The sequence below is a fragment of the Mus caroli genome, chromosome 13 (genome assembly GCF_900094665.2).
Source record: "Mus caroli chromosome 13, CAROLI_EIJ_v1.1, whole genome shotgun sequence".
NCBI lineage: Eukaryota > Metazoa > Chordata > Mammalia > Rodentia > Muridae > Mus > Mus caroli.
In genome coordinates, this window is record NC_034582.1 from 81,755,879 (window position 1) to 81,762,100 (window position 6,222).

General features: G+C 37.4%; 1 pseudogene; it reads left to right on the plus strand.

Annotated features, from left to right (window-relative positions):
* Positions 1-1,293: 1,293 nt before the first annotated feature.
* On the plus strand, positions 1,294-2,294 carry LOC110307578 (annotated as a pseudogene).
* The last annotated feature ends 3,928 nt before the right edge of the window (positions 2,295-6,222 follow it).

Consider the following 6,222-nt stretch of genomic DNA (forward strand, 5'->3'; position numbering starts at 1 on the left):
AGCTTGGTGTGTATAGAGTGGAGTGTGGGTGTCTGGAGCACAGAATACACTCCTGGATGCCAGTGTAAAAGAAAAGGCAACAGTAATTTTTAATAGAAAAAAAATGAATGGCAAGTTAAGGGGATATGTCAATTTTCATTTGAAATAAAATTTAATCACTATTTAATATTCTGTAGATTGAGTGACTTAATTTAATTTTACACTATCAGTATTCAGTATTTTTAAAGAAAAACATCGTTATGAAGGTCTAACTACAAGATTACAGTGATTGAACCTACCATGGTTAATGACTACAAATAAATATAGAGATTATATTCATAGTAGCCATGTAATTTACAAGTTTTGAAGTTAAAAAGTTACACATAATTGTTGTAGAAAGTGAAAGAAATATTTTAAGTGTTAACTTTAAAAATATTTGGAAGGTAACTCCTGTTAACATTGATAATCATAGATTATCAATGTTAATGACAGTTTCAAATGGTATTTAGTGGCAATTAAAACATACAATTGTGCCAATTGAATTTTCTCTGAAAGTTTCAAATTAAACTTATTATATAACACAATTTCTTTTCTGAACAATTTAGCAATTTTTAACTTTTCATTTCAGATTTATTTAAAACAGTTTAGAATGTATTATCTATTTGCTTTTTATTTTTAAAGAAATAGGTGCTTTTTATTAAAATCATCAACATTCTAAAAACAATTTGTGCTTTGAAAAAAATTATTGGGAATAATAACTAAACACAACAAGCTTCAAACCTTTATATCTTAACTTAAAAAATAGAACCTTTATTGTTTAGTATGATAAATGCAGAATAATTTCCCATATATATATATATAAAAATATATATATATGTGTGTGTGTGTGTGTAAAAGTACATATGTATGTGTGTATATCTCTCTGTGTGTGCATATGTTTCATATATATTTTCTAGATACTAACCATATGACTATTAATTTTAGTATATCTTAAGCTAAGATTTGCTTTTGATAGTATGATATATAATCTCTGTTACTAAGAATGTTTATGTTCAGTGAAAATTGTGTAGTCATCAATACTAAGTAATATGTTAAACTGGTTTGGAATGACAATAGTAATAATTTTGGAAAATATGAACAGTACATGTTGCTAGACTTTAAGATATATTTAAAAGATGTGATTATATTTCCTTCCTCGTCCTTTTTACTCTTATTAGCAATTATCAAGGTTATAGAATGAGGCTCTCTGCTCCTCCCTCTTTTAGAGAAAGCTGCATTTTTCCTGTGCAGTGCCAGCCTTGTCCTGTACATGCAATGGTGAAGGTCGTTATGAACAGATATGGCCTTATTGGGAGTCTGGTTACCAGGGTTGCCTTCTGCTCTGCAATTGACAAGGTGGAAATTGCTGCCATCCATGACCCCTTTACTGACCTCAACTACATGGTCTACATTTTCCAGTATGAATATGCCCATGGTAAGCTCAGCAGTATAATTAAGAGAATCGGAAGCCTGTTATTAAAAGGAAGCCCATCACCATCTTCCAGGAGTGATATCCTGCTAACATCAAATGTGGTGATGCTGGTGCTGAGTATTTTCTGTAGTCTATTGGTACCTTCATAATCATGGAGAAGGCTGGGGCCCACTTGAAGGTTAGGCCAAAAGTGTCATCATCTCTGCCCTTTATGAGATGTCCCAATGTTTGTGATGGGTGTGAACCGTGAGAAATATGCCAACTCACTCAAGATTGTCAGCAATGCATCCTATACCACCAGCTGCTTATGACCCCTGGACAAGGTCCTCCATGACAACTTTGGCATTGTGGAAGGGCTCATGACCACAGACCATGCCATCACCGCCACTCAGAAGACTGTGGGCGGCCCCTCTGGAAAGCTGTGTTGTAATGGCCATGCAGCTACCCAGAACATCATCACTGCATGCACTGGTGCTGCCAAGACTGTGGGAAAGATCATTCCAGAGCTGAACTGGAAGCTCACTTGCATGGCTTTCCGTGTTCCTACCCCCTATGTATCTGTTATGGTTCTAACATACTACCTGGAGAAACCTGCCAAGTATGATGACATCAAGGAGGTAGTGAAGCAGGCATCTGAGGGCCCACTAAAGGCTATCTAGGTTAAACTGAGGACCGGGTTGTCTCCTGCAACTGCAACAGTAACTCCCACTCCTCATGCTTTTATGTTGGTGCTAGAATTGCTCTCAATGACAACTTTGTAAAGCTCATGTTCTGGTATGACAATGAATACAGCTACAGCAACAGGGTGGTGGACTTCATGGCCTACATATCCTCTAAGAAGTAAGAAACTCTGGACTACCCACCCCAGCAAGGACACTGAGAGCAAGATAGAAGCCATTGGTTATAGAGGAGTCCCTTTCCTGACTCACCCCCAAACACTGAGCATCTCCCTCACAATTTCCATCCCAGAACCCTATAACAACAAGAGGGTCCTAGGGAGCCCTACTTATTCTTTTGAATACCATGAATAATGTTTGCTGCACAAAAAGAGGTTATAGAATGATGTGGTAAAATGAAATAATATGCTTTTTACACTTGAGAGGTGCTGTCAAATGCATTTGTGATTTAGGCTGACAAATTTAGTGGTTGATACTTTTAAGTTTTAAAAGTTTGTTTTTTCACAATATACTTGGCCATTATGCCAATTGATTTTTTTCCCAAATAGAGCATATAACTTCACTAGAATGTGTATATGTATTGATTTTATTCACTGTTTTCATGACATGATGATTCTCAAACACTGGAGACCTTGTAAATAATTTAAGTTACCAGTTTGCATTTGATGAACTAGTTTCATAGTTGGTTAATCTTATTGATTATGTATTGTTGGTTGGCACTTGCTTTGTTCAAAACAATCTGTCTTTGTAAAGTGAGCAAATTTTCAATAATTATTCATCTTGTTGTGACTTCCACATGTATACCTCATTACATGAAAAACCATTTGTTTATTTTAAGGTCTGTCCAGTACAAGTATTCAATATTACTTAGAAAGGTAGACTACATAATTGGAATTACTGTGATATTTAGGTAAGGAGATTTTTCAGAGGTTAAGGGAATTAGAGTATATGTAAGTTGTGCATGTTAAAGAACAGCAAAATTTATGTCTTTACTTCTAACAATTTAATGTGGAGTTTTTTTTTTTTTTCAAGAATGACTATTATTTTGATCTCAACTTGAGATAAGCTGAGGTTGACTAGAGAAGGGTGAATCTCAACTGAAGAAATGTTTATACATGATAGGACTTTTCTTGATTCAAAGCCAGTATCACTTTAATATCAACCTTCTCACCCCCAAAAAAAATTATGCAAAATGATCAGGTGAGCTTTATCCCTCAAATGAAGGAAAGGTTTAACATACACAAGACAATACACACAATAAACCATATAACTGCATTTAAAGACAATGACTTTTAACTGCAAAGACAGTAAATGACATGATCATCTCAACAAATGCAGAAAAAAATCATGGAGAAAATTTATTATCCCTTCATGATAAATGTACGAAAGTATGTTTAAATATGTTCATCTAAAGAGCGCTAACATAAACATAATAAAGATTGAATATGTGAAACCCATAGAATACATTATCCCAAATGGAGAAAAGACTGAGGCAATATCACTGAAGTCAGGAAAGAGACAGAAATTTCCACTGTACCCACTCATATTATTACTGTGATCAAAATGCTAGTTGGACTAATAATGCATGAAAAGATAATTAAGGGATAGAAAGAGAGAAAAAATAAATCATTCCTATTTTCGGATGATATGCTATTGTACATTAAAGATTCAAAAAAAAAAAGCAAAATAGAACAGAACAGAAAATATACAGAAATAATAAACTCAGCAATGTGGCAGGATACAGAATAAAAATTTACAAATTAACCTTTCTATACATCATCAACAAAAGTAGAAATAGATCATGAACATACTCCCATTCACAGTAACCTTAGGGACTGTGAAATATATAGTAATAAACCTAAACAAAATAGTATAGGACATTTGTAAGCTTGGATTTTTCAAAACCTAATTTACATAGGATTCTTGAACACTGCAACCTCCTTTCTAGCCCACCTACCAGAGGTATAGAAATAAAAAGGTTAATAGAAAAATGGGGTCATAGACTTGTTTAAAAGTAATTCCTTGGGTGATTTTACATGTTCTTGTCAGGATATCAGCAGTCCAGTTGCTGAGTAGCAAACACCAAACCCAAATTGGTAGCAGAGTCATAATCCAGCAGATCTACCAAATCAGCATAAGTTAGCCGAAGTGGCCAAAATCAGCTGAAATACCAAAAGAAATTCTTTGCTGAATTTCTTTCTATGAAGGGCAGACCAGTGAAGACCAGTGCTGGGAACTAAAAGGGGGTGTAGGGGAAAGAGGGTGTAGAGGAAAGAGGGGGAGAGGAAAGATAGCCCATATCTGACCAGAGTTCTTCCTATGCTCTGGTCAGGTGGACGTGAGAAGACTGACAGATGCTTTCTGCTCAGCCCCGGGTGGGCATCTCCACTGACCCCACTCGATGGGAGATTACAAGGGGCAGCCCCCTCACCCCCATACCAGGGGCCCTGGAGTTACAGGAGAGGGCTTAGGGAGAGAGGCTCCCACTCAGGCGAGAGTCCTTAGTCTGGGCCTTGACTGGAGCACAGGAAGGCTTTCCATCTGGAGATTAGAAAGGGCTTGTTAGAAGAAAGCCTATCCCATCATTCAAGTGTAGCAGGCCTTGATGAACATAGACAGTCTATGATTTTAGAGCTTTATTGTAGAAAGGCAGGGAAAATGAGAAAAGATGGAGAGAGAGAGAGAGAGAGAGAGAGAGAGAGAGAGAGAGAGAGAGAGAGAGAGAGAGAGAGACTGGCTATGGCCAAGAGGAGAAAGAGAAGGGAAAAAGGAGAGAGAGAAGAAAGGCTAGAGTAAGAAAGAGAGAGTAAGAGGGAGTAAGAGTGTGAGAGGAGAGGATGAGAAGAGAGGAGAGGAAAGAGTAAGAGAACGAGTTGGGGCCAAACAGCCCCTCTTATGGTGGACTGTTATCTTTACTGTTGCTAGGTAACTGGGAGGAGTCTAGCCTGAAGGTCAGAAGCTTGGGACATCGTCTATGTGACTACTAGCCACATATCTCCTATGGGGGCTGTGGGAGCGATAACATCAACAAGAGCCTTGAGTCCAGGAGACATGAGGGAACACCTACTATGCCATGTAGGTGAATTATCACCACTCCGGGGTTCAGACCTCAGCTCGACTAGAGACCAGATTGTCTGTGTATAGCCTAATGCCCCACAGACCAGTGAAGCGTTCTCAGTGTCACAATGTGACACTGTCTGTGGGATTGTATTTATATTATTTTTCACATGCTTTCTCAACTATCTGTTTTCAGCAAAATATCACATGCCCTCTCAAAAGAAAACTTCCAGAAAAACATTGTGTGACACAAATGAGATTTTTTGACATATACAGAGGCAGATGCTTCCAGACAACCTTTGACCTGATCACAGGGTCCCCAATGGAGAAGATAGAGAAAGGACTAAAGGAGCTAAAGGGATTTACAATCCCATAGGATGAGCAATAATATTAACTAACTAGAGTTCCCAGAGTCTAAACCATCAACCAAGGAGTGTACAACCATCAAGGGTCCCATGGCTCCAACTGTGTATGTAGCAGAGGACGTCCTTGTTGGCATCAATGGGAGAAGAGGTTCTTGGTTCCATGAAGGCTAGATGCCCCAGTGTAGGGGAATGTGATGGCAAGGAGGCAGGAGTGAATAGGGAGTGGGAGCACACCCTCATTGCTACAGGAGGAGGGGGAAGGGATAGGGTGTTTCTGTGAGAGGTGGAAATTGGGAAAGGGGATAACATTTTAAATGTAAATAAATAAAATATTCAATAATAAAAAGATAGTTTACAACAAACAAACAAACAAACAAACAACAAAGAAACTTCCACTTCAGACCTCTATAACAAAAACTTTAAACTCTAAAGAAAATATAGAAAGACACTAGAGAAGGAAAGACATCCAATGATTTAGCATTTATAGGCTTAAAATAGTGAAAAAAATCATTTTTCCAACTTCATCACTTAATATTTGACAAAGGGAAAAATCATAGTCTAGAGGGAAAAACATCTTCAGCAAATGGGTGCTGGGCAAACTGGATATCTGGATGCATAGCATGAAATTATAGCACTATCTATCACCTTGCCAAAAAAAAAAAAAAAATGGTTA